General features: G+C 44.2%; 1 long non-coding RNA gene across 4 annotated transcripts in view; it reads left to right on the forward strand.

The window, feature by feature from the left end:
- Positions 1-506: 506 nt before the first annotated feature.
- LOC142463330 (uncharacterized) overlaps positions 507-8,092 on the forward strand; it is a 16,699-nt gene continuing 9,113 nt past the window's right edge. For 3 of the 4 annotated variants that reach the window (XR_012787413.1, XR_012787411.1, XR_012787414.1), the window contains exons 1-2: positions 4,744-4,820; positions 5,954-6,058. This is a non-coding gene — a long non-coding RNA (uncharacterized LOC142463330). Of the gene's footprint in view, positions 1,256-4,407; positions 4,485-4,743; positions 4,821-5,953; positions 6,059-8,092 lie in introns of those variants that run through there. The other variant, XR_012787412.1, reaches the window with a different exon arrangement.

The raw sequence follows: 8,092 nt of genomic DNA on the forward strand, positions 1-8,092 counted from the left end.
AAGTGGGCGTCGCTAGAGAGGAGGGATGAGGGGGGGGTCTGAATCACCTCTTCTCCCAGGGGCCACTGCGACTTGGCGGGAAAGTCATCACCTCAGTCAGACACATGGGTGTTCTCAATGATACTAATGGATCTGGCATGGTACCTGGACACTGGATCTGTCGAGGAGCCATAACTAAACATATCATCTACGTTTTAAACACTGTGACCCAAGTGTCACACATGCAATTGGCGGTTTCATGTGCTGCAGAGAGGGGTCTCTGGTTTGTCTCCTGGTTTCGGGTACTTACCTCCGGGCTACGGGTTGCCGTTGTCAATCTCCGGGTGGCGGCGCTGTGCGGCGGCGTCTCCGGCATTCTCCGTTATTTTCCTGCAATTCCCTCTCCAACTGCAGTGTACACGGCTGCGCGGCGTCAAATGACGCCACTTTGTCACGGCAACCGGACGCTATGTGACATGATGCTGCGCGGCGTCTCGTTCAACGCGGCGTTGCGTCATGATGTCACGTAGCGTCCAGTTGCCATGGCAACACAGTGTCATACGACACTGCGCAGCCATGCACACTGCAGTTGGAGGGAGAGTTGCAGCAGGATGCTGGGAGACTCCGCAGCCGCACCAAGTAAGGAATTTATTTTTTCCTCTGGGTTGGCCTTCAATAGAAGGTGGCAACCCTGAGTGTCCATGGTTCTACCACCACCTGTCGGGCCCAGTCCTTCCATGTAACTTTTGGTCACGACCATGAGCCATTCCCGGGCATGTGTAGGCATACCTCTATTCCTCCCGAAAATGGCAATGGATGAACCGCTGTGCAGATTTGTATAGCTGTCTTTTATGAGGCGCCCCAGGAAGTACACAGAAAACATTGTAATCGAAGGCTCCCTAAAAGCTGTCTCTTCCGAGTGAAGAGACATTCGCAGAATGATGGCAGTCGTCTTGGCCCAGCTGCTCCAAGGTGGGCTCCTCAGATGAGGTTGCTTCTGCAAATGGCTTTGGTCAATGCAATATCGTCTTTGAAGACTGCACAGGCTCTGAAGCGGGTGGCACAGGAGTTTTCTCCTTCGGGAGCTCCATCAGGAATGGAGCTCCACAGTGTTTCGCATTTCAGGACAACGGATCCTCCCTGTCTACCACAGAGTATAAGAACTTGGTCCCGCGAATCTAAATCAGCAGTACTCCCCCGGTGACATCAAAGTGATTGGCCATTGCTGCTGAAGACCCAACACTCCACTAGATCGACTTTCTTGCCCAGAAATAAGGTGTGTTTTTCTCACGCTCCTTCCCACACAGGCCATTATTTACGGAGTTGCTCCACCCTTGTTGGCATCAGTGGAGGCGGAACATGGTTTACGTCCTTTCTAATTGGTTCGGCTAAAGGCGGGGTCGATATTTCACAACACCTGAGTTGTCGACCATCCCATGCTAAGGTTACAGCTTCCATAAACAGTCTCCTAATGCGGGAAAACCAGCTAATTTCTTACAAACAATTCAAAAAGGCGCAAAAAGTTAACAAAGAAATCACCACCATAAACAAAAACCTTACATTTTTTGTTTGCCCCAAAATGTCACACTCTCCTGGTAGTGGTATATTTTATTAGATTTTACAGCCAGCAGCAGGAGGCTGGAGACACTGGAGCTGCAGAAACTAAATGGGCATATACAGTCCTTATTTGGGTTAGAAGTGTCAGAAGGGGATTTTGACTGTGTCAATGTTAACAGTATTTATTGAAGAAATTCCAAATAAACAACTTCCGACATGAACTTCCCATGATCCTGCCAGGGCCACCATCTGAAGTTGTCAGGGTGATAGTCCAAGAGTCTTTATTAGGGGTTAGACTAATGTAACCCTCCAGGGACTAATAGCGCAGGCACTATATCCTCTTACCACTGACCTTGAAAACGAGAGATAGCTCAATGTATTACTTCCTGGTAACACATTTTATAACTAAATAAATGTTTAGTACCAACAGGTCAGCTCTTACAGGTCACTGCGTGTGAGAAAGGCCCTAGGGCAAACAGTGGCTCATGTTTCTTCCACCTTTAATAATTCATACAGTACAGTATATCAAAGGGTTGCCAACATAGCATTGCTTTACAAAGAGCACAGACTACAAATATGAAAGATACTTGTGCAACGGATTTCCAGTTCATTCCTGACAATTAGAATTTATATTTTGTACTTTATTCTGGGCAACTTTATAGGACACAATTTAAAAAGAGATAATCCTGCATCACAAGTACAAGCGATATAGTAAATGAGGGGTTGCTAGTTAGGATCTGGAAGTAAAACATAGGTACAAAAGAGAGCAAAGAGATCATTTGTTCTGCACACTTGAATACCCAAAGAAATACAATTAGGTATTTGAATTTAAAATAAAAAATTATTATCTTTAATTGAAATGTCTAATCTAAAAATTAATGTGATGCAAACAAATGACGTTGCAAATAAATAATAAAACCTATTAAAAGTGTGTGTGGGGGGGGTATGCTCTGATCTAAGGGAGCATTATGTGAGATCAGTACTCGTACAGTATATAGTCTATATATTGGATTATAAATTCGATACAATATCAATGCTCGGGTTAGTTGCCTGTGGACATAGTTATTTGCAGTCAGAGATAAATAATGACCCTTACAGGACGCTGTACTCCACTCACTAAAATTTGATTATTCTATTTCTTCTTGGAGTAGATTCTGCATTTTCCACTGTGACCGTCTTTTAAAATATAAAATCCTAACATAGCCGCTGGCTTGTGTTCATGTGGTACAGAAGTTTCTTCCTCTGAAACCCACAACATTAGGTAGCACAATAGTTTTTACTGAATAGGAGAGGCAATGGGGGCACTGTAATAATTATATGCACTCGGTTAAAGCTGCAGTTCAGTCTTTTTTTTTTTTTTTTTTTACTTCAATAGTTTCATGTGGGCAATCTCTAATTACCTAAAGAACTGCATAGCTGCCGGTCAATTCGTTCTCCGTCTATTGATCGGCAAAGTTTGGCGACATCTTTACATATGGGGAATGTAAATCGTTGCTATAGGAACAAGCATGCTTGTTAAAATAGAATACAAGAAAATTGGTCTTTCAAAGTTGTTGTTTTTTAAACAGAAAATGCTAAAAGTATTTTTTCTTACTACAGAACTGATTTATTAAAAAAAAACCACACATGCAGGATATTGACTGAACTGCAGCTTTAAGTGAAAAGGTTGTTTTTTTTTTTACCATTTATTGAATAATTGAAAAAAAAAACAAAAGAAAATGTTAACCAACTAGAGTGCTGCACCAAATTGACCTAACTGATAAATGGATAATCCTAGTGAGAGAAGTAGGGTTGCCAGGTGGCTTCTCCAAAAATACTGGACAAAATGGTGAATGGAGCAACGTACATACACCTCTCTTTGTTCCATGCTGTTAACTCCTCTCCTTGGCCCCACCCCCAGGCTCCCTACACCTCCTCGTGATTGGCTGCTGCTGGGTAATGCAGCCAATCAGGATGGAGGAAGCTGCCCCGCCCCCTAGCAACAGCCCTGCTCTCTCCCTGCTCAGGCAGGTAATACCGGTATTCACATACATTTCCAGTATTACCTCTCATTTTCTTACTGGACAAAGTGTCCAATACAGGACAGCCCAGTTCAATACTGGACACCTGGAAACCCTAGCTAGAAAGTGGGTGCAAAGCTGTGAATTATGAGTGAATATCAGAACAGAATAGAGGGCACAGAGAGGTGTACACTCAAAAAGATCTCAGTTGCAAACCACCCGTGTAAAACATAATATTGAATAAATCAATTAAAACATGTATCACTAATTTGAGTATGAACTGTAATTAAAAAGTAACTAGTGAGATAGGGGGACACAAGGGAGCTAACATAAATCGCAAGGGCATAAAACAAATGAAGAGCCAGAGGAAACAATATTGTATATTCACCTTAATAGGGGTGTATGCTCCCTGCCCAGAACAGTGCAGCTATGAGCGTACTGACAGAGTAACAAGTGAAAGAATAGGTACATACATAGAGTATATCCTATGCGAGTTATTGAGCATACAATTATTGCCCATTAAAAATTGTTGAACAAACGCTCAAAAAGCTGTGGTCGTACAGGTAGTCCTCGCTATCCAACGTTTCACTTTACAACGAATGGCACATCCAACACTTTACAATGCAACCCTATGGGCTGTTGTTCGACGCCGGAATGCGTTATCCAACGCCTGAATGTATTATCCAACGCTCACCGCCACTGATTAACATGGGACTCACTGGGCTCCCCTCCTCCCCCCCCTGTAAGAAAAAAGGGTCCGAAAACTATATTTCCAAGAATATACAATACATACGTGACCTCTAACCTGAAACATGATAAATATACCTCTTCCTGTTACATTGATGCTACAAATACATTATTTTGCTTACAGGGGACGTTCTGGTACAGGTTGGAAACCATACTGTAATAGGCTGGACTGAAAGCGAGCTCCGACATATATTGCGGAAGGTTCGTATCGGCATTATAGAACAGGTTCTGGTCTACAGAGATTGTATTGGTGTACCCCAGGGGTCGGCAACCTGCGGCTCTCTCCACTGCTACATGCGGCTCTCTGCAGGTTGCCGGCCCCAAGCTGCTGCCTCTCTCGCTCACTATCCTGCATGAAAACCTAAGCTGGCCTGATCAGCAGAGGGGGCCTGCTGGACGGTGTCCGTGGAGGTGCCTGTCCGGGCAGCAAGGGGAGGTTTCCCTGACAGGCATTTCCGTGTGCACCTTTCAGCAGGCAGCTCGGCAGGCCCCCTCCACAGGCCTCTAACAGGACCCCTCACTCCTCCATGGCAACCAGTAGGCAGCAGGCACTCAAATCCTCTCTTCCAATATCCCTGTCCCCTTTCTCTCCTCTTTCTTCCCATATCTCTCTCTCACTCCTCTGTCTTCCCATATCTCACTCCTCTCTCTTCCCATATCTCACTCCTCTCTCTTCCCATATCTCACTCTCACTCCCCTCTCTCCTTTCCCCTCTCTCTCCTTCCCCCTCTCTCTCCTTCCCTCTCTTTCCTTCCCCCCTCTCTCGCTCCTTCCCCCCTCTCTCTCCTTCCTCCCCCTCTCTCTCTCCTTCCTCCCCCTCTCTCTCTCCATCCCCACCCCTCTCTCTCCTTCCCCCCACTCTTTCTCCTTCCTCCCCCTCTCTCTCTCTCCTTCCTCCCCCCCTCTCTCTCTCTCCTTCCCCACCCCTCTCTCTCTCATTCCACACCCCTCTCTCTCCTTCCTCCTCTATCTTCTTCCTCCCCCTCTCTCTTCCCCCCTCTCTCTGTCACCTTCCCCCTCTCACTGTCACTTTCCCCCTCTCTCTGTCACCTTCCCCCTCTCTGTGTCTCCTTCCCCTCTCTCTTTTACCTCCCTCTATCCCCTCTCTCTCTTTCCTTCCCCCTTTTTCTCTCCTTCCCCCTTTTTCTCTCATTCCCCCCTCTCCTTTCCCATCTCTCTCCTCCCTCTCTCCTTCCCCCTCTCTCTTCCCCCTCTCTCTCTCTCTTTCCCCCCTATCTCTCTTTCCCCCTCTCTCTCTCCCCCCCTCTCTCTCTTTCCCCGCCTCTTTGGCACTGCTCATTTAATTTGTCCTTGGCCCAAAAAATTCTATTGGCGGATATATATATGATATGTGTGTATTTGGGGGGGGGGGAGGGGGTAGTGTGTGTATGTATTTGGGGGGGTCGTGTATGTGTTTTTTGGGGAGGGTAGCGTATGTATATATTGTGTATTTGTAAATGACACTGTTTTGCACAGAAAAACAATGAAAAAGACTAAATACAGGAACTTATTATTGTGAGATGCATTTTATTCCCCCACATATTTTGTTGTATGTTAATGCTTATACAGTATATACCTATTGGTGTGTGTAATATTCATGAATGTGTTGCGGCTCTTGGAATATTTTGGAGAGAGAATTTCTTTATAAAATGGCTCTTCTTCCTTGAAAGGTTGCAGATCCCTGGTGTACCCGAAGAATCGGCTGATGGGGATGGAACCTGCACAAAGAGGCCAGAGGAAATAGCAGAAGAAACATCCGTAAAATCAGTGGAATAGTAAGTGATATGCAAAGTTTCTGTAAGGATTCAGTGCCAGGAATATCCACATTCACTGTCTATATTTGGTATGGGGAGAGGGGCCATTTACTAAGTTTCGTAATGTAGTAAATATATACATTCTCTGTTGTATGAAAGGCATTGTAGGGATTGAATTGCTGGAGACAAGTCACTGAAGGTAGATAAAAAAGCAAGGCTCCAAAAAAGGTTTGGCGTGAAAATGATTTGACGCCTTTGTGTGCCGCTTTGGTGGGCCAGCGACAATCCTTGGGACCCCTCGACCTTCTCCCTCGCACTGGGTAGAGGTCTTTGTTTGTGTTCAAATCTGGCCAGCTGAATGGCCACTGCAAAAATGTCCCTAATTGGCCCAGAAGGCCTGGGGTGAGTCTGTGACGTAAGTACCCCTGCAAATGGCAAAATCCCTTGACCACACTTCCCTGATTGGTGTGGATTCAGGCCCATAGGAGATAATAGGATAGCACAACATAAATAATAGCAAAAATACATTTAACCTATAAAGCCATTAATTGTCACTGTGGCTACCTAGGCCCTCACAATGGGGGCCTAAATAGCCACATTGGCAATCAATGTTGATCTGTAATACAAATTGGATAACTTACCCCAGCTGAGATGAAGGCCATCCTCATCTTCATAGCTGAAGCCTCCCCGGAATAAATCATGCTGTTAATCACGTTCCGATAAATGTGGGAGCGTGTTGCACGGCGTGACAATACACAAACATGCGGTATTGTGACTATTATTTAAAAATGGATCCGCTATTTTTAACGGACGGGTAGGCGATGTGTGCAGAGGTTTAAAAGAAATAGAGAAAGTGGTCAAACCGGTGCTTCAAGGGTTAATTGTGTCCTTATGATATAATAAGCACCCTGTAGAAGGACTCACACCTTGATAAAGGGCGTACTGCCCGAAACGCGTAGGTGTGTTACTGCTACCTAAGGGGTCCTTCATGATCCATTAATAAATATTTTTCTAAATTTCCATGTGAGCCTCCTCTTGCGTTTTTTCGCAGTGCTCTGCCTTTTTCTCTTCTCCAGGGGTTTAAAAGAGGAGACGTACTGTAGTTTTAGGGGAAATCAAAACAGGCTTTTATTAGCCAACGGTTTTAAACCACAAAAACACTGCTTATGTTTCAGCAAAAAGGGAGTAGCTACCGATCGGGGAGAGGGAACTTCTCCAGCGAGTGTGGCATGTTATCTGAGCTTTGTAACTAGCTACACTTGCAAACTCGTTCAACAAGTGCCCCCAAATTCTCGATAAGTCACTTATCGAAGCTACTAGAATAGGCCCTATAGTCTTTTTAAAGGATTAACAAACCAGGTGAGCAGGTTAATTAGGACAGTCTGCGCTAAATTAACCTGCTCAGTGCTGGGCTCAAGCTCTCCACACAGGTTTCCCTGCGAAGCTAATTAGACAGGGAATGCCCCCTGTTAAAGCTGCAGGTTCAGTCTATATCCTGCATGTGTGGTTTTTTTAATAAATCAGTTCTGTAGTAAGAAATAATACTTTTAGCATTTTCTGTTTTTAAAAAAAACAACTTTGAAAGACCAATTTTCTTGTATTCTATTTTAACAAGCATTTGCTAAGGCACTGCCCCTTCATGGCCTGTCACAAACCCAGGCACACCCCTTTGTCAGCACTGCCCTCCCTCTCTCTAAACGTGCACTAGCATCTGGTCACATGATCTTCCTCATACAGTAGTACATTCAAGGAAGCTGGAGAAAAGGGATCAGCATGCATAGCAGCTCGGATAGGCGATTTCAAACTTATTACAGTGTTTTATTCCATTCATTGCACATGTATATAATGTAAAATTGTAATAATTCCCATTTATAGCAACGTGTATATGTGAATATTATTTAGATGTATATGTATGTTACTGAAATGTGGAGTGAGTGTGTAGGTAAATACACACAATACACTTCCACTGCATATATATATATATATATATATATATATATATATATATATATATATATATATATATTATATATGTATGTATATGTGAAGTTATGT

This window comes from Ascaphus truei, chromosome 11 (genome assembly GCF_040206685.1).
Source record: "Ascaphus truei isolate aAscTru1 chromosome 11, aAscTru1.hap1, whole genome shotgun sequence".
In the NCBI taxonomy this organism is placed as follows: Eukaryota; Metazoa; Chordata; class Amphibia; order Anura; family Ascaphidae; genus Ascaphus; species Ascaphus truei.